General features: G+C 41.5%; 1 protein-coding gene across 16 annotated transcripts in view; it reads right to left on the bottom strand.

The window, feature by feature from the left end:
* Positions 1-20549, bottom strand: part of LOC141574279 (uncharacterized) — a 150045-nt gene that overhangs the window by 87127 nt on the left and 42369 nt on the right. For 13 of the 16 annotated variants that reach the window (XM_074349048.1, XM_074349021.1, XM_074349022.1 and 10 more), the window contains 4 exons: positions 10785-10949; positions 10070-10209; positions 8057-8281; positions 1277-1400 (listed from right to left, as the gene is read on the bottom strand). The gene's annotated coding sequence lies outside the window, so the exon portion shown is untranslated. Of the gene's footprint in view, positions 1-1276; positions 1401-5288; positions 7441-8056; positions 8282-10069; positions 10210-10784; positions 10950-20549 lie in introns of those variants that run through there. The other 3 variants (XM_074349032.1, XM_074349033.1, XM_074349030.1) reach the window with 3 other exon arrangements.

Raw genomic sequence — 20549 nt, 5'->3', positions numbered from 1 at the left:
GTTTTAAATCCAGAATGTAGAGGCGTAAGTGTATCATTAATCATAATTATTTGTATGCTCACAAAATGATTTGACAGTCTCTCTCCCTTCCTGCTACTCGCTACTGGCTCTCACCTGAACTCCCAGACCACACATCGAACAGCCTTTCACTTTACCCACAGTTGAACTCATCAGTTTTCCCCCAGAGCTCCCTCTGCAGCTTTCCCTCCTCAGAGCACAGCAGGACCGTCACTTACCTCATTAATCCACCCAGAAACCTGGGCCTAACTCCATCCTACCTTCACAGACATCATTCATCCTTTCCTTTTTACCATCTAAACATGCCTAAAGTCTGTTCGTTTTTTCCCAGTGACTGTCCCACTCTCCGTCCCACCGCTCAGGTGGAAGCCACCAACACTGCACACCTGGACTCAGGAGTCTCCCTAGTGGCCCCACAGCCGCTCTCCCATACTAGACACAAAAGGGATATTGTCACTCCCGTGCTTTTATGACTCTTTTCAAACCTACTGTTCTTAGAAGAAACTCCAAGTTTTTCACCTGGTGAAGGTGTTTGCCATGAAACTTTGAGCTCAGGAACGGCAGGACCCCCCTCCTTCTTGGCCCTCCCCTTTCCCCAAGGCCCAGCCCTCTCCCCCTCAGCCCTGCCCTCTGGCACTGCGCTGGCTCAGGAGAACCTGCTGAGCTACACCAGCCTGTATTCTAACCCTGGTCTTGTGTTCTTAGCAAACTGCTTCACTTATCCATACAAATCCAAGGTAGATTAGAAAGATTTTAGATGTTGAGCTAGACTATTGATTTGGGGATTTTGCACTAGCAACCTGCAAGTACATGTTCTAATGATTCTGTCTTCTTAAAATCACACCCAGGTTGTAGTAGTATTTGTGGAATGTCTTCGGAGTAAAAGGGACTGTACTTTAACAGACTATATGTTTTATAACATGAACAACCCGGGCAGGGTCACAAATGGAATCGCCTCACAAGTGACAGAAGACAGGTGAGAGGCACAAAGCAACAGGTCTCAAAGATGGTAAGAGCAAAGTTGTTTCACCAACCCCCCCAAAATTCCTGAACCAAAAATTCTGAATTTTGAAAGTAAAAGGCTATCATATATAGAAATAAAGTAAATGATCCTCTTCATCAGTGTTTCAAGATCTGACTCCAGATATTTTAGCAGGCCATACTGAATCCTAGCACAGAAAAATCAGATGGACTAGTGGTGAGTAAGTTCCAGGAAAACGGCAGTAATTCCTCCACTTGTGTAAAGACATACACTCACCTGCCGAAGGTGAATGTAGAACGCATTCTGGAGAAATTTGGAAGCTTCCAGGGTCCGCTTCTGAATGGCAAGGACATGGACAGCTTGGGAGCATGCTTCTAACTCAGTCACCGGCATTCTTACACTGCAGGGGGAAAAGGAGGCCCTCAGTCGAGAGCAGAGATATTCCTGTCGTGTCTCCCAGGCCGCGCCTCGGGGACTCAGTGCCCTGCAGCATCCCGGCCCCAGGCGAGGACACGCAGCGTGGCCCACCCAAGCAGGAGGGGCACTGTGCTTGAGAAATCCCATCCCCGATGGGGGCAAGAGGGGCTGGTGGGGTTGAGTGAACCTATAAATGCCCACAGAAATATGCCTGCATTCATTCAAGTGATACAAGCAACAGTAGCAGGCTATTTAACAAAATTTCAACCTTCAGTGGAAATTTTGCCATTCCTTTCCACTTGTCCCCTGCACTCTGAGACAGGCTTAGGCTCTCTCACACCTGCAACTCTGAAGTAATAGTTGTGAAGTAATTTTACTTTGCTGCAAGTGTCCTCGCTCCCCGTGTCACTGTGTCTGTCCTCTCTTAACACAGTCGGATATCTTCCTGGATCTCTACCTGAGTTCCATTCTCCTCCTTCACAGATCCTGAGATAAAGGTCAAGTGAAGACACATGACCAGAAAAGGCACTGTGGACTTGACCGAAATCCACAGTGACCCCCTAGGTGAGTGCTGCCCACCCCTTACCTTCGATTCTCAGGGTTCTGCCCAGGGTGACATCCAGCCCAGAGAGGTGGCCCAATTAAAAGCTATGTGGCTTGGGCACGGGGACAGGTGCAGGAGCTGGTTCCGGGGCCAGGCTCCTCCCCACGTCTGCACCCCTCTCCCCCGAAGCCCCGCTGCCAAGCACTCAGGCTCCGTGATCTGATGTCCTTCTCTTCTACTCTACTCCAAACCCCTTTCTTTTTCCTTTTTTCCCTAATTATCCCCAGCTGGAGTGATTTTTCAATCGCAGTATCTAAAAAATTTCCTGCAGCCGAAAATGTGATCTCCAGATATTAATGCCCATATGCTGGCTCCTGAAGAGAGCCGCTGGCTAGGGGGACCCTCACCAACACTCACGGGGCATCAGACATGTTCCAGGGTCGGCCACCCCCAACAAGAGTTTGCTGTGACCCCTATGCCCGCACAGCATCCCTGCTCACAAAAAGATAGTTGGCCCACTTATCGGTTATTAAGAAGCAAAAATACAAAATTGCTCATGTTTCTTACTAAAATTATCTATGAAGCGGAAAAGGGAATTGTAATAGAAAAGAACAATTTTGACCCCATGTTAGGTCTGTTCCTTTGGCTTTAACCCTGTGCCCTGTTTTCTAGGCTCAGACTTGCTATCTCTGCACCATTTGTAAAAGAAAGTTGCCTTTAGACTGAAATATCCAGGACAGCCTCTACTCCTGGCCGTGATCTTGAAGGATGCTAAATAATCTGCACTTATGTAGAGATGGCAAGTTGCAAAATAGAGAATAACTTTGTTTTATTTTTGGAGGTTTTACAGGGGCAACATGATTTGATCCACATGGACAGCTGCAAGAACAGCGGATTCAAAGGACAAGCAATTCATACAACAAGAAGTTTCCAACAACCAACTGCAGCCCGGCCCCTTTTTAGTATAAAAGGAGACTCAATTCTGACTTGGGGAAGATGGTTCTCCAGGACATCAGTCTGCCATCTTCTGGGTCTGCCAGCTTTGCAAATAAAGTCACTATTGCTTGCTCCAACACCTCATCTCCCAGTTTATTGGCCTGTCATTTGGTGAGCAGAATGAGTTTGGACTCGGTAACAAAATGACTGCATTGGAGGTAGTATGTCTCCACTGTTTCCTCGTTTCCAATATGTAACATGCACATTATTTATGATCTAGTGCAAATAATTCAAAAAAGACAACCACAAAAAGAAACTATACTCACCCAGCTATCAACACTGAAGTCAAAACCTGTCAATTTTATATGCTGTTTAAGAACACAACCGAAAAACCTAACATAGGGAGTCGATTCCACGGAAATATAATTATTTCTACTCCTTCAAAACTTTTTCTTTTCTTTTCTATTTTATTTTGTTTTGCTTATTGAAAAGAAAATAAAAGTCAAATCATTTTATTTCACGTATTTTTGTTATAGCTACATACTTTAAATACTACAAAAAGACTTAAATTGCAATAAAAAATTGTTCATATATTAGTATAAAGATATATACACAATCAAAGGGGATTAGGAAAGGAATGGACATTTACTAAAAATCCACTGCAATCCAGTCTTTTACAAGCATATCCTGGAATATAAGCTCTATTATCCAGGGAGCCTCACCCACATTCTCACTACTGAGTCCCTTAGTAATCAACCACTAAGTCACCAGCATAGAACCATGTGATCAGTATTTTAGGAATAAATGAGGGAATTAGTTCATTCAATTCTAAAACAAAACCCTAAAATGAATACTGAACTTATTTAAAGATAAAGAAAATTTGTCCCCAAAAAAGTAAAGTTTCTTCCTCAAGGTCACAAAGCTAATAACTGGTAAAGGCAAGATTTGAACTTATCTGCCTGATTCTAAAAACTAAGGTGGAAATCCCATTCGACTGGGGAGTGTCCAGCTGCACAGCCTATCACCCTATCTTTGTTCAGAGCTGGCCTTAGACAGCCTGAGACAGCACCCCATTCCTGTGGAACTCAAGGGCAAATGATAACAATAAGGATTTTATATCCAGCAGTTTCTTAGGTCTCATGTATATAAAGTGTCAGCAGGTCAGCAGAAAATCTCTGGGAACCATGAGTGGGTCCAGACCTTTTTGCTGATTAGAAACTCAATCTATCAGGATAGAGTGACCTTCCCATGAGAGGCCACGTGGACATAAACTAAAGGCAGCTGAACAATGGAAACTAGCAAGACCCCGGAACTAAAGCAAGGATCCCTGCCATCCCCCACCCAGTTGCCTTTTCATCCGCGTGGACATGAAGACAGAAGACCCGGGTTCTTGTCCAAGTTACACTATCATGGATTCTCACCCATAAAAAGGTACGACTCTATGCTGTCCTAAGTCCTTTCCAACTCAAATATGATGACACCAATATCTCAGCAGAATATCTATGTCTCCACTTCCCCTCTTCTAATAGGAGACTATTTCTGTGGACACAAAGCAGAAATCCAATTTAAAAAACCATGCAAGAAGCCAGGCGAATTTCTGCTTAAGAGACTTTGCTCTCACGCTCAGTGAATGAAAACTCAGAAAAAGTGGTCCTTCTCCCTCAGCAAATGGGAGGTAGCCTGATTGTGTGTGTGTGTGTGTGTGTGTGTGTGTGTGTAAATCAAATATAATCATGTCTGGGACGTGTACAGATTATTTCTAATTTCACTGTAATTTCATGGGGATGAGTCAACATTTAAAGTAATTTGAATGTAGTGTTCTGAGACAGACTCAGTCTCTTTTGGTGGAGGAGGTGAAAGGGGAGAGTAAAGGAGGAAAAAAGTAAATGAAGCAAAGAAGTAAGAATACTGCTAGGGAAAGGCAAGACGTTAATTTTGTTCCTCATTGCATCACATACAAATTAGGGACTGGCTTTCCCCCGATGCCTTATGGAGCACTGAGTTGCAGAAGAGGAGGCGACAGCCCATTTCTCACTGAGATTGTGACTGTACGTGGCATCTTATAGACACAAATCATTTACCCTGATCAAACACTCTAGCAGCAGGCTGTAATTCTCCTGTTTTGAGAGACAAGAAAACAGGAGTTCAAAGCGGGTAGATAACTTGACAAAATTCAGAGGACCAGTAAACAAGAGAGGATGAATTCAAACTCAGATCTGAATGCAGAGTCTCATCTTCCCACTCCCAGGGCTGGAAATTCCCTAACACACAGGCTCCCCAGCTCCCCTGCAGTGTTCCTGGCGCCAAGCATTTCCCATGGTAATGGTCTCCAGTTCTCACAGACACAGCGCTCTGTGTAGCCAATGACCTTGATCAGACCTTGATCATCTACCTGCCACGCCCACCAGGCTTCACCATACAGGCAGGAAAGCTGGCTTTCAAGTGCATACAAAGCCACCCTTGGTCTAACCTGGGCTCTTCTGCAGCTTCTCCAGCCTAAAGGCAGCCATGAAAGTGCTCACAGTTTGTACGTGAGCCACACTACCTCTCTCCATCTGTGTCCCCACCTATACTACTTAGCTATGAACATTTTGAGAATCTTGGAAACAAATTTTTAAAACAGAAAAGAAAGGATTCTGGAACAAGTACTTAATACTTACAATTTTAAATGACAAGATACAAAGTGAGTATTGACAAACCGAATCTGCCTTCCTAGGTGTCAGATTGAACAGTTAAAAAATATAATAGCAAAAAATTCTCACTTACAAAATTAACAAAAACATAAACAATAATCTGGAATAAATTCAAAAATAATGCCCATATTCTAAATGGACAAACTTCAGGACTGTACTGAGGGTTAAAGTAAGAGGTATGAATGTAGAGACATAAACATATTGCATGGAGGAAAGCAGTTTTGTAAAGATGTAAGTTCTCCTAAGAATAATTCAAAACTTACTAAAATATCCCATGAAAATTCCAATCTGATTTTTTTTAACTTGAACAAAATATTTTGGAATTCTTCAGGAATAATAAAGTCATAATACTTTACAAGATAATTTGGGATGGAAGAAAAGAATCAAAAAAAATCAGACTGCCAGTGATTAAATTTTTACAATATGTAAGATATGGTGCTGGAGTAAGGAAAGGAGATTGACAGAAGGGAACCATGAGCTCAAAAAGAGACTCTAGTGTATGTAAGTATTTTGTACAGGTGGGATTTCAAATCAAAGAGAAAATTATGAATTCGGTAATTGTCCTGGGACAGAGAATCACCTGGAAAGAATATATTCCATTCCTGTCATAATGACCACAAGATAAATTGCAGATAGTGATGTAAATATTAAAAAGTACTAGTAACAGCAAATACAACTCTTTGCTCTTATTAACTCAACTTCTCCTCACTATAACATGTACTATTATAATCTCCATTTTAGAGATTAAAAAAACCTACAGAAGAGATTTATTCCATTATATGAGACTATTTCTAAGAATAATGTCAAAGATAAAACCCATAAGGAAGACATTTACTATCCTAAGAATAGTTTGAGCCACAACAAGAATCAAAAAACTTCCTGAACAAAATGAAAGGAAAGAAATGACAAGAAAAATCTCTGTGATACATGTTGATGAATTCACGAAGTTAATTTTCATAACATACAAAAAGCTGTCACAAAGCAACAAGAAGCTCCCTCACTTAAACGTGGGCATAGGACAAAAGGAATCATTCATTTTAAAAAAGTCAAATGGCTAATGAGTGAAAAATGCTCAAAACTTCACTGGTCATCAAATGCAAACAAAAACAATGAAAAAGCACTTTTGCTTATCATATCGGCAAATATTTTTAAGATATTCTAGCTAGTGTCCATCTGTGGGAGAACAAATCATGAGCGACTTTTTCAGAGGATGACATATCAATGGATTTGTAAGCTCTGAAAAACGTACATACACACTGACTCAACTCCACTTCTAGGAATCGTTTCCTTTAGGAAAAAATAATCAGTCCAAAAAGATGTACCCATCAGGGCATTTACACAGCACTGTTTACAAAGGTGGGAAGAAAAACTGAAGTGAAATCATATCCAGCGATAGAGAATTGGTTACATAAGTAATTGTGCATTTTTTCATTCCCCAATGGAGAAGGAATTTCTAGTCACTTGAAAGGAGTCTGTGATGAATGTAAATGTCACATCCAGGGACTAAATTTCCAGAAGCCTTAACTAAAGGAATACACATACAAGATCACAGGAATGTCTGTCCAAGAAGGATGCAACTCAAACATTCTTTCTGACAGTGGAAAATGGAGAAAACTTAACAGTCCACCATCAAGACAATGATGCGGTAAATCAAGGCGAGCTGCGGGCTCTGAGGGAGCCGGCGTTTCGCCGTGGTCCAGGGCCTTGTCCACAGCACTCTCCCACCAAATGTGTCCGTGGACAAGAGACGACACCCGCACATCAGGAGACCCCTCCAATCTATCTGAAAGGGCCGGGTGAGTCTGGAGTGGGAGGACGTCCATGATATACCCCTGAGTGAATAAAGCGAGCTGCAGAAAAACATATAGTATGGTCTCATTTTTAAATAAAGCATATATACACACACCTATACATTGATTTCTCATATGTGTATATATATGTATCTCATAGGCATAAAGGTCATGAAATATATATACCAAATTTTCAACAGCTTTTACTCTCAGGAAATAATGGGAAGGGAGTTAGGGGCCTTCCTGTACCACCACAGTTCTCTTTTCAGTACTTCAGTTAAGTATACTTGGAATTTCAAAGTTTATTTAAGTCCGAAGTAAAATGGACGATGCCTCCATAAGACAGAATGCTACACTGGTCTTTAAAAATCATGCCAGGGGAGATAGAATATTGTAGAAAAACATGTAATAAGCCGAATGGAAAATGGAGGTCTCCGAACAGTAAACAGGGACAGAGTGCTCACTGGTTTTTATGACAGAGATGATACACACTGATGAAAAGAACAGAAAATAAATGTTAAATTGTTAATTATTATCTCTGAGTAGCGGGACCAAGATAGACTCTTTTGCCCCTTTTTTCAGACATATTATAGTAAATGCACATTATTTTTCATCTGAAAAAAGCATTTTTAGACGTGTAGTACCACGCAGTGGGGAATAATACATGAATACTTACAGAAACAAGTAACTAGGAGACACCGCAGCAGCGCCACACAATGTAGAACGGGCAATCCTGATTAACACCGCTCAGTTACATAAGGATCCACAAAGTGAGAGCACCTGCTGTAACAGGGCGTGGCCCCCTTCTATTTGTCAGTTGTGTCTTCAGGGCTGAGGCAGTTCTGAGCACGGCCAGTGTCAGTTCCGGTGTCTGGATGGATGCTACTGGAGGTGAGGGCACCTGCAAGCAGAAAGGAAGAACAGAAACCATCCTCTGCCTTTTTTGTCTTGTTTCTTTGTTACTTTTAAAGAGAGGCATAAATAAGATAAACTGTGTATCTCCCCTACTGAAATTTCAGTAATGAAACCGTTTTTAAAGGCTTCAGAGCTTATATTCTGTCTATAACTGTCTTTTCAACAAAGCATCATATTTATTAAATGTTAATTGACTCAGTTAATTAACTCCCTGTTGAAACATTCAAGTAAAGAACATGAAAGGCCTTACATAATAGAACCACACCTGCAGTGACTAGCTCAGCTGTCTTGACGGCAATGCAATCAGCCCCCACCATCCCGAGGCCCTGAGCTCCTGATGCTGGTAAGAGAGCACGCTGCCACCTCAGATGGAGAGATACTGTGAAAGCACTTTTTGAACTCTACAGTACTGACAAAACATAACTGACAAATCCCAGGCTCCTTTGAAGCTGTCATTTTCGGTTTCTGGCCAACCACAGTCAATGAGCAGAACCACCCCATTCCCGAGTCATGGGACTCACGTGGGAAGAAATTTTGTAGAAATTTCCAGGTACAGAATGTAACCAACTATATGTAGAACTCTGATAAAAGAAAAGATGAAATACTCTGATGTTGAAGACACTCAAAGTATTCTCCTAAGCCTTAGAAGCTGGAAAGGCTGGGCTTCTCCTCAGCCACTTATTTATTTCACAGCCAGTGAGCATCTCCCACAAGCCCTGTTTCCCTGTGTCTGCTGGGACCCTCACGCACACTCTTGTTGTCGATCTTATAAGTCACAGGGCAGACGCGTGTCTCTCATGCCTGCCACCCTCACACAGGCTCGCCTACTAGCCTCACTGTCTGAACTTGGCCCCATTTTCTAACCTGTTTATTTGGTATCTGTTCTTCTGTAAGCTGCCTGAAATGCTTTTTGGAACAAGTCAGAAGAATGAGTGGGTAGAGAAATGGACAGTTGGACAGGTGAGAGGTGGGCAGACAGACAGAGAGACTTCAAGAATAGGGGAACAAAGAAAATTTCCTATGCAGAACCCTCTTCTAGTCAGGGAAGAAAACCGCCACGGAGACGTGTGAAGAGGCAGGTGGCTTAGGGCTGTTTCCTGGATTCCATGAAAAGTCCCACCAAGAGAGAGGGTAGAACTATAAATAATAAAAGAAAAAACCATACATGCTTGAAAAATATATCTACAATATGTACTTTCTAAAGAATAGATTCTAATCAGCCGGGCCAAATTACACAATCCTTGGGTATTTACAGAAATGAGAATCCCATCTCCAAACCACAAGGCATCCCTTTGGAGCACTGAGAGTCTACACGGGGCTGTTATAAAGCCTTCACCACAAAAGCTATGCTCTCCTGCACTTACGAGGAAGGAGCAGCTGTGCTCGGGCTGCCCACGCGCATCATTTGCACCCTACAGCACCTCTACGGGGGAGGGACGCCTAGCGAGCCCCATCTCTGCAGGACAGAAAACAAGCTCGGGAGAGGCTAAGCCGACCTACCAGTTCTCCATCTCACAGGACTGGTCACTCCAGAGCAGGACTCGAACTCGGACCCACGTTTGTAATCACGGTACTACCGTGCTTTGTGTGCTTTTTGTGTGTATAATACATTTGTTTCTGGCATGAAAGTATATTTAATAAATGATCGGTTGTCCTGTCTATCTCATTTGCTCACAATCAATCTTTATAGTGTTGAATTGTACTCTTTTTCTGTGGAGAAAGAACGGAACGAGCGGGTGTTAGAATGAGGTGGGGCTCCATTTTTATCGGTTACCTCATCTCATCCAAGTCCCCAACCAGGGAGAAGGAGCAAATGTTTTCTTCATCTTTTAAAGAGAGGGCTCCACTGATGGTGACTTAACTCCAAATCCAAGTCTGGGGAAAGGGCACATTCAGCAACCAGAGCGTTATCAACTGTAGGAAGGCAAAAACAGTTCACGGGAGGGCTCAGGGGGTCACCCTGATTTAATTTCAATCGATAAAACAATAATGCACTCTAAAAATACTAGCATGCAATGGATTGGCTCTTTCTTGACATCTAGCAAGTTTCCACAGCCCACATCTAAAATTGTCGTGAACCAGCGAAAGGAAGTGTCTACAGACAAGAAAAATCAATGCCACAGGTAAACTGAAACCCAGGCTGGAGGAAAGGAAGAGAAAGGGCATAGTAAAGAAGTGGGGAAAGGCTGGGGAAAAAAAATCATCACACGGACTCTCAAGCATCATCCAACAAGCATATAATCATTCGAGAGAGAGAGTTACTGAGGTCCTATTCTGTGCAAGATTGTAGAGCAGGTGAAGCAAGAGCGCAGCGACCATGGTGGCAGCAAGTGGCGGGGCTCAAATACACTTCTGATCCCGGTACCTGGCACACTTTTCCTCAGTATAAAGGGGAAAAAAAAAAAAGTAAAATAACTCTGTAAACTCAAAGCATTGTTAAAAAAAAAAATTAAACAAAACCTAAATACCTAGACAGACAAACCACGCACATTGCTGGATGAGAAGACAGCGCTCTTGGAATGGCAGTGCTCCTCAGAACGATCCGTATATTCAACGTGGTCTCGATCACAATCCCTGCGGGCTCCTCTGCAGAAACTGACTAGCTGCTGCTACAATTCATATGGGAATTCGAGGGTCTCAGTAACCAAAATGTACTTGAAAAAGAAGAACAATGTGAGAGGACTTGTAATTCTCAATTTCAAACCTTACAACTGTATGCCTAGGTGAGATTAGAGGCCATTGTGAAGTTATTACTGTGTTTATCCGTATTTTCTAAATTCTCTACAATGAATATGACTGTTACAATAAGAAAAATAAAAACTAAGGTATCTTTTAAAACATGCACACCGATTCATTCATTGGGAAAAAAATATTTTAACTATAAAGAGGTAACCAAATATCTAGTGAAAAAGGACTACTTAAAATCAAGTGTGTATTTACATTTTTCATAAATTGAAAACTGAAAAGCACAAACACATCAAGTTTCTAGGGAGACCGATGCAACATATTAATAGTTATTTTCAAAAATTCTAATTGAACAATGAAAACTCAAGAAAGGGAAATCGCGATTGACAGCCAACTGCAAACACATGGAGAGCAAAGGCTTAGAAATCACAGTTCCTTTAACTCTGATACTAACTCAATAGAAGAGGAAATTCCTCCCTGTGGGGACAGTGGAATCCCATGCATAAGACAGGATACACAGTACAAACTGCACTAGAATCTGGGGTGATTTTCTTAGAAGAATTCTAAAGTTACAACATTGCTGAAAAACTATAAAAACACTGAAAGACAGATTAAAACACACAGTCATATATATTATATAGAAACATATGAAGTCTGCTCCCATGTTGCATAGAAATACAAACATATTTGTTCATTTATGGGCACTGAATATTTTATCCCAGGTAGAATATTTCAACTAAAACAAATAATCAATAATACACAACTCTTGTCAAATCTACTTGATAAGTTAATCTGCTATGTAACCATAATGTGTCTAAGATAGATCTAAAATAAGTGAAAAAGATCTTGGTATGGTTTCTTGAACTCTTCTCAAAATTCCAAGCTTAATTTTAAAATAGATCTGAGCAGTATTTCTATATTAACTTTTCCCTCGTGGAATGAACAGCACAGTCTGTTGTCAAAATTCTGCCCTTACAATGATTCACGAGCACTGTATCCTAAGAAAACTGCTGGACAGCAAGGCACTATCCAGACACTGTGACCAAACAAATGAAACACAAGGAAGACAGTGACCCTATTCTGGAGGGCTTACCGTCTGTGTCAACTCTGGGGTTTTGATTTGATTGGTTTGATTGGGTAGCAAAATAAAATCAATCAAGTACTTTCTTCTTTAAGCATTCTGTAAGTCATGACTCTGTTGTTAGTGTCATGAGAAGGAAAGACTAAAGCAAGACTTCATTAGGTCAATTAGCAACAGCCATCACTGGGGTGTGAGTAAAAAAGAAGTTAACTGATAGCAATGCTTCTGCCTATATGAGACCTAAAATAAACCTACACTGATCTCTTTAAGGAAAATGAGGAGATGAGGCCCCAATGAGAAAAACAAAAACTAACAAGAAATCAAAAAAGTAAAGACTTTTTCATTAACGATTCCAGGAAGGAGTGGAGCATGGTGGTGAAGAGTACAGATGCTGGGGACAAACATGAGGGTCTGAACTCCCACAGCACTGGGTAGCTTTGACACTGATAAGTCAGTGAAATTTTCTGCATCCCAGTCTCCTTTCCATAGACTGGGGACAACAACAGCACCAGTCTCCTAGACCGGTGCTAATAATTAAGTTATTTTATATATAAAAGTTTAAATAAAATACCTCAGATATTAAATATTACCCCAAAAGCACAAGGAAAAATAAAACAGAGATAAATTGGAGTTCATCAAATTTTAAAACTTTGCTTCAAAGGACACCATCCAGAAAGAGAAAAAACAACACACAGCAGAAAATTTTTTCAACTCAATTATCTGATAAGGAATTTGTATCTACCAAAAAAAAAAAAAAAAACAAAAAGCAAAAACAAAATAACCTCCTACAACTCAACAATATAAAGGCAACTCAAAAAATGAATAGAGGATCTGAAAAACATTTTTCAAGGAAAATATGCAAATGACCAATAAGCACAACGAAACGATGTTCAATATCATTAGCTGTAAGGGAAATCAAGTCAAAACCACTAGGAGAAACTGCTTCACACTCACTACAATAGGTTATAATAAAAAAAAAGGGTAACAAGCACTAATGAGGACACAGAAGATGCAGAGGTCGCAGCCGTTGCTGGTGAGGATGTAACACAGATTGGCTACTTTGGAAAAACGCCTGGCAGGTCCTTAGAGAGTTGAACATTTGGTTTCTGAATAACCAGGCAATTTTGCTTCCTGGGCACACACGTAAGAGAACTGAAAACAAATGTTCACATAAAAACTCCTACAGGAATATTCACGGTGCCATTACTCATCACAGCCAAAAAGCAGAAACAACACAAATGTCTATCACGTGATGAATGGGTAAACAGAGGGGCCCAGCCATACAGAGGAATATTATTCAGCAATAGGAAAACATAGAGTACTGAACCAGGCCACAACGTGGACAAATATTGAAAACGTTACTCAGTGTGAAAGAAGTCAGTCACAATAGATGCTTCCACTTACATGAAGTAACTCGATTTACATGAAATTTCCAGCAGAGGCAAACCCACAGAGAGAGAAAAGTGGTTCCCTGGGGTTGTGGGAGGATGGGGAAGATGGGGATGTCTGCTTATGCGTAAGGAGCTTCCTGTTGGGGGGATGAAAATGTTCTAAGATTGAATGGGATGCACAATTCTGGGCATAGAGTAAAAACCACTGTACATCTTAATGGGTGAATTGTTATTAAAACTGTTAAGAACGAAAGCACCTCGGGCCAGTACCTTCCCATAGTAAATGCAAATTGCTAAATTTTATTACAGGAAGAAGAAACAGCCCTCAGCATGAAAGCAGGAGTTCAGCAAATGTGAGTTAACCGAAATTGGACAAGAGCATTTCACTTGAAACAGTTGCTGAATGTACACAAAATATTAAGACATGACAAGGAAAATCAGTTTGACATCACGAAGAAGCATTCTGCTTCAAATGCAGATCAAGGATTCGGCAAGCCCAGCTGCTAGAAATGACCAGAGAAGAAACCTGGTTCTTTAAACAAGCACCAGAGACAACAAGGAAATAGTGGTGAGGAAAGCAGGCGGCCGAAAATCTGGAACAGTTTGTTACAAATAATTTCTCCACTGAAAATTCAAAAATAAAATGAAAGTGATGTAATACTGTGTTGACCTCACGTGAATGGGCTTCCTCCGCTTCTCGACAGTTTTGTAACCCCGAATGAGAGACTCAGGAGAATCAGAATGGCTCCTGGGAGTCCCCAAATGACTGCCCACCAGCACGCTGACCACCTTCACATCTGCCAGGGTGGAATTGCAGAGAAGAGACCAAATTCTGAAAGGCACAGGAAATATTGACAAGGGAAAAAATGGCTGATGTCAGTCTTGGGACAGAGGCCCTGAGAACAGAGGCCAGAAAGCTGCAGGTGAACTGGAGTGGCCCTGGGACAGGAAGGGACCACGGGGGAGCAGATCTCAATTCTCTTCTCTCTCTCCCTCCGGTAGGAGAGATAAAGTCTGCATCCTTCTCACCTGGAACTGTGGGTTCTGGCTGGCAGAAGTCTTACTGACATGGAATGAATGACTCAAGACTGTGGAAAAAGGAAAGAAAGCGAGAGGGATTAGGGAGCCAACTCCACGAGCCTCTCAAATGCTCCCATATTTATTGTGTATAATCAAAGAAAATAGTCTTTATAACAGTTGTGTGATAGTAAACAGGAACTTGGGGAAAGACAGGATGAGACAGAGATTGTAGAATCCACAATGAGTAAAAAGGCTTAGTTTACCTTTAGGGGAGTCATGGGGAGAGGGGAACAAGATAAATTCTTTAGATATTCATTACAAAGCAGACCACCAGTCCAGCCAGGTCCGTGTTTTGGGGATAATAGACTATCTAACAGCACGCACGCCCAGCATTTATAGCTGAGGGCCTGGGTCATTGCTGTGCAATGAACAGAGTGCTATCTAAAACCTCAAATATGCAAGCAAGGCATTGTCTCTGCTTTTTATGGCAAGGAGGCAGGAGTGAGGATGAACAGGAGCTTGCTTGAAAGCAGTTACTAAGCACACTTTTTCTTCTTAAAGTTGACATGCGTCTGGTGTCTGTTAAATTTGTGAACCCAATCATGGGCTATCACATGGAACCATTATGGAGGACACCCTAGGATGACAAATCCTGGCTCTGGGTCTTTTCCTGCCAGCTTCGGCCATTCCAGCAGGGTCTAGACACATCCCTGAATAACGATCCCACAGAACCACCCAGACTCTTAACTCCTGGTGCTTGGAATTTAATTTTAGCTCTACACAACTTAACAGAGAAAAGTTTCAGAAATAATAGATATTATATTCTTTTTATATCTCATCATAGAACTGATTTTTCTGATTGCTCTAAGCTGCTTCTACTTGGTAAATCACCTAATTCTGCAGGTGAATTCAGTACTTTCCATTGCACATAACTAGACAGTCTGGGCCCTCTGACTTCTATTGGTCAAATAAATACCGATACACCTAATTGATTTCATTGTTCATCAATTTCAGCCTGGAGGTGAGGGAGTGTCACTCTGTTCCACAGCCCACCCTCTACTCTATTCTCTTCAGCAACTCAGGCCTCCTGAATACAAAACGTAGCATCTGTTTCCCTTGATCCACTCTTTCCACAAACGCAACAGGAAACATCAGCCTAGAGAATGAATTCAACACAAATGTTAAAACAAAAATCTACAAACCTGAAGCAACCCCATCTCCGAATCATGATACACAATGACATGAAAGTAAGGGTGTCAGGTACAAAGCACGCGTGAGCCTGACCACCTCATTTCTATTCTTCAAAGGAAGGAAGGTTTTCATGTTTTTTTATTATCATTCTTTGTCATTGTTTCTGATTAAGCCAAAAAATAGTTTATGAAATAATTAAGCACTGCCATAACAGATTTTCGCTGTATCAATTACAGAAGGCATTCAGAGGGGTTAGGAAAACCCACCTATGTAAAAAATGCAAAATTTCTTCCCCTGTTAAGAACACGTATACAAAATGCAACAGAGAATTCAAATTCATGTGGAGAGGAGCAAAAGCCACAGAATCAAAGTCATTACTATGAGTCAATTCAAAATTCACTGGACAAACATGCTCAATGCATTCAAAGAATTTTAAAGGCTCACTGCAAACCATTCACTTAATGATCTACAGGCTAGAGGAAGAATTTCCCTCTTTAACAGACAACAGAATTCAATAGGTTGCCCCACCAAACGAGGACCAAACAACAATCAGGTTTTTAACAGTTCTGATAAATCAGCATGTTCTAAACATCAAAATCCAGAAATTTTAAACATTCATTCACACCACAATGAAACAAGCACTTAAAAAAAAAAAAAACAATAACCCGAAGAAACTAAGCACAATTATCATGTACCTGGATCAATGGGAACTTCTTGTAACGCTGGAAGAAAGAACAGGCTATATCCTTTTACTTAAAAAATAAAACTACATTTAAAGATAACTGCTAAAACACATTTCATCATTCATGTTGCCTTGAAAAATCTGAGGCACTCGTGTCTGATCAGAAAGGCAATTCTGAGTAATAGTATGTTACAATTCAGTGCCAGTTTGCTTTAGTAGAAAAAAGTAAAGCTACTGTTTCTCATCCTGCACAAAGAGTAAAGAACCTTCCTGCCTCTATCTCCTCCTATTTTCTAAACTCATTCTCCCCAACCCTTCTGAAACAAGTATGAGAACCTTTTATTCCCACCAATATGCCAAATGACAAAAGAGTATCAATTTATTTGTATAAATATATGCCTACACCTTGAACTGGAAGAGAAAGGTATCAGAAGGCTATATGGAACTTATTTCTACCTTCCTGAAATCACACACACACACACACACGTTCACAGAGACACAGAGATGTACACACTGAATTACTGGGCAATTCACAAGCTGAGGACTTCCAATTTATAGAAGATAACTTTGTAGTTGGTTTAAAATACAAAACTGTCAGCTTTTGAAAGAAAGCCTTCATCATCTGCTAAATCATCCAAATATCAACGAGACACAATTAGCCTTCTCTGTAGAATATAATTTCCCATGATGGCAAAACAGACCCTAAGTAGTGGATCCAAGACTCGTGTTTATCACTACCTATGATCGTTTTTAAACACGTAAACAGATTCAGAAATTATGTCCCAACAACATTTATTCTTATTGAATTAGCATATGTATTCAATTGTCTATACAGAAAATTGGTCCCATGATGGTGTTTAAGAGCTATTTTGTGTATTGAAATATTTATTTTTAAGTTCAGACAAGGAGGGTCTTTATTACTCAGTTGTAGAACACCTGCTTAGCATGCACAATATGCTGGCTTCAGTCCCCAGTACCTTCATAAAAATAAATAAAAATAAGTGCTTATTTAAAAATAAGAATAAATTTATAAAAAGAGTAAATGCAGACTAAAAACCACTGCAATCTAGGAGCCATAATTTTAATAAAAATCAAGAGTTTCTATCAAATATTCACTATATGACAATCACAGAGACAACCACAAATCGCCCCTGACAACCATCACGTGTGATTCTCAGCAACCCTACTAAGTAGACACCGAAGAGAAACCCAGCATTGCGGATGAAGAAACGGAGCTCGGAGGAGCCGGGGACGCTGACCGTCCTGCTCCCCGTGACACCACGTCAGCCCAGGATGAGCGCTGACAGAGCTGTGGAAACTTGGTGCACTGGGGAGTCCCAGAAAACACTCAAAACTGTTCAGTGAAGACCCAGCTCAAATATATTACATTGTGCCACATCCTTTAAACAGGGAACTTGACTGAGACCTTTTTGATGCCTCCGTGTCCTTTCTGCCATTATCAATTATTTGCCCTCTCAGCATGCTCAGTCATGAATTGGACCCCATATGAAGTGCACTCAGATGGCAGAGCTTTTAAAGCTGTTTTATGAAGTTTGTAAGACTCTGTCTACGCCTCACACAGGCGGTCATCCATCACTTCTCACCGGTGTGGATGTACCACATGAAATCACACCTTTCTGCTTTTTAAAATCCCTCCATGTAATCCAGACTTTTCAACAGCAAAGAAGCAGCTCAACCAGAAACAGTGGATAGCTTTTCACCAAATGGACTCGAACAGCCCATCGGACTACCTGGAAGCCCTTTTTTTCTATTAAACCCACTTCCAAGGACTTCATCATTTTCTGATTGGTGGACTTGGCCTCTGACTGGCCTACTCTGAGAGCTCCCAGCCTCACATCCGGGGGTGGGAGAGGACCCTGCTGTTCGGGGAAATCAGTGCGGAAGGCGGAAATCTTCCACCCAGGTCCGCACGGGTAGAAGTGCCACAACGTGCTCAGAAAATATACCGTCAGCAACCCTGGGCTCCCATGGACTGATGTCACATTAACCAAACTCATGAGAGACTGATGCAAGAAAACCAGAAATTGAATTTATTAATGTAACAGGAGATGTGAAACTACGAACCAGACTGAAATATCAGAGTTCAACTATGAGTACAGATTCTCCTCAACGGCCCAATCACGGGCAGGCAGTCACATGGCAACCATGGACAGAAGCAGAGCAGGAAGGGTTTCTAGATTAACTCAATGGACTAAGTTTCTGTTATACGAACAGATCTGCTGCCCAGAAGACATTTAACGCCAATCACGGTGCACTGTCCGTGGACAGTGGCTGAGACACGACTGTGAGCACCTGTGTTACTCTCCATTCCCTGTCCTTTCTGGGCTAAGTGATGCACAGAGGTACAGAGATCCAGGGATGCAGATACCTCTAAACACCGAAAGCCCATCCCTGGGAGCCTGGAAACCAGACAGCCAGGGTTTAAATACCAGCTCTGCCACTTACTAGCTCTGTGACCTTGGCCAAATTACTTACTCTCTCCGTGCCTCAATTTCCACATTGTAAACCTGGGATAACAATCAAATCTCCCTTACTCACTTGTTGTGAAGATTGAAGGATTCATTTCTGTAAAACGCTCAGAAAAGAATGTAGCACATTTTTGGTGCTCAACAAATGTGAATTTAATAAGAAAGTGATTTACAAGTCTCCCTACTAATCATCTTCTGTGTTTCATGGCTAGTCTGAGTCCCAAAGGAAATCCTTATTTCCCCTCTTATATACTCTTGGGGAGCACCCTTCCCTTGCATCCCACCACCTGTTTAAACTGAGAGAAGGGATGCCTCCTCCACACTCCTCTGGCCCATGGAGAGTGCTTCCCCCTTCACACCCCTGACCCCTGGCCAATGCCTAGCACTCTTCACAATAACAGATTGAGCTTTGAGTCCGGAGAGACAAGCAGGGCATATGAAACCTTTCCTTTCCCACCAGTGTTGGCCACCCTTGGGAAGCACCCGGGATGATCAGCTCCATGGCAGGGCAGCCCTGTGCAGGATGGGGCAGATCATCTTAAGGGAAGGCTCGCTGTGGCCCAGAGCTAACTGGGACTGGGTGAGTCTCTAATTCTGGGACACAGTATCATGACACGCATTTTTCCACAGCCCTGAATTTCATGGAGAACGTGGCTTCATCCGTAATAAAGGAGACATTTATCGCCTGTCTGTTCTTCTGTGTCATCTCTCAGTTGGCTGCTGGAGAAAACATGTGTATAAGTATTGGGTCCACTTAAGCCCCAATATATATGAAGTACCAAAAAATTCTGTGGCTTAACATTGGTTCAGGGCGACTGTGTAACGGTCCTGACTTTGCTGATGCTAAATTATGGGTATAGGAACTATGGAACCTCCTCAAATATCTTTCATCATAAAACCAGCTTTTCTTATTTTCCTGTTTCTTAGTAATTGCCAAAGATTCTAAAATGTTGGCTTCATACAAAACAGGAGCTAAACTTTATGAGCCCTTTGACATTCCCACTGTGCTAAACAATTTACATAATTTCTAATTCTCACAATTCTGCAAAGCATATACGAGCATCCCCATCTCACAGACGAGGGAGAAACTCAGAACAAACTGACTCAGGCTCACGTGGCTCAGTGGCAGCGCGTGCACGCAAAATCCAAGTCAAATCACTACACCCCTTCTTCTATGTACAAAATCACCTCCCACCAAATGACACACAGCGGCTGGGTCAATACTCAGGGAACTCAGTACACTTTTCAGCTTTAAGGTGCTCAAGAGGCCGCTTCTAGCTGCTTTATAAAATCCCGGCTCACTGGTTGCTAACACTGGAATAAAAGACCGATTTTGCCATTCTTTGCACAGCAAGTCTGAAATGTTCACAGCGAGATGACAGAATAAAACAAAGATATAAGCAGAATAATTTTTCCAGGTAGACAGACATAATGGACATTGTGCTATTCTGAAGCACTAAGCAAAGGAATCAAAGCAAAAAAATATTTGTTAAGCCTTCTTTTACAAACAGGAAAATTAAGACTGTATGAAGGTGCAACAGCGCCTCCTATGGCTAAAAAGACCTTCCACGTTGCCGGGAAAGATGCAACACAAAAATTGCCTGTTGAATCAGAAACAAGAATCAGATAACTAAAAGCTTATGTAGCACATACTGCAGTTTGCTTCGGGGAAGGGAGGGGTATTCAGTATTTAATCTGACATTGCTAATACTCTT

The sequence above is a fragment of the Camelus bactrianus genome, chromosome 20, assembly GCF_048773025.1.
Source record: "Camelus bactrianus isolate YW-2024 breed Bactrian camel chromosome 20, ASM4877302v1, whole genome shotgun sequence".
In the NCBI taxonomy this organism is placed as follows: domain Eukaryota; kingdom Metazoa; phylum Chordata; class Mammalia; order Artiodactyla; family Camelidae; genus Camelus; species Camelus bactrianus.
This window is presented reverse-complemented; position numbering and strand designations above follow the sequence as displayed.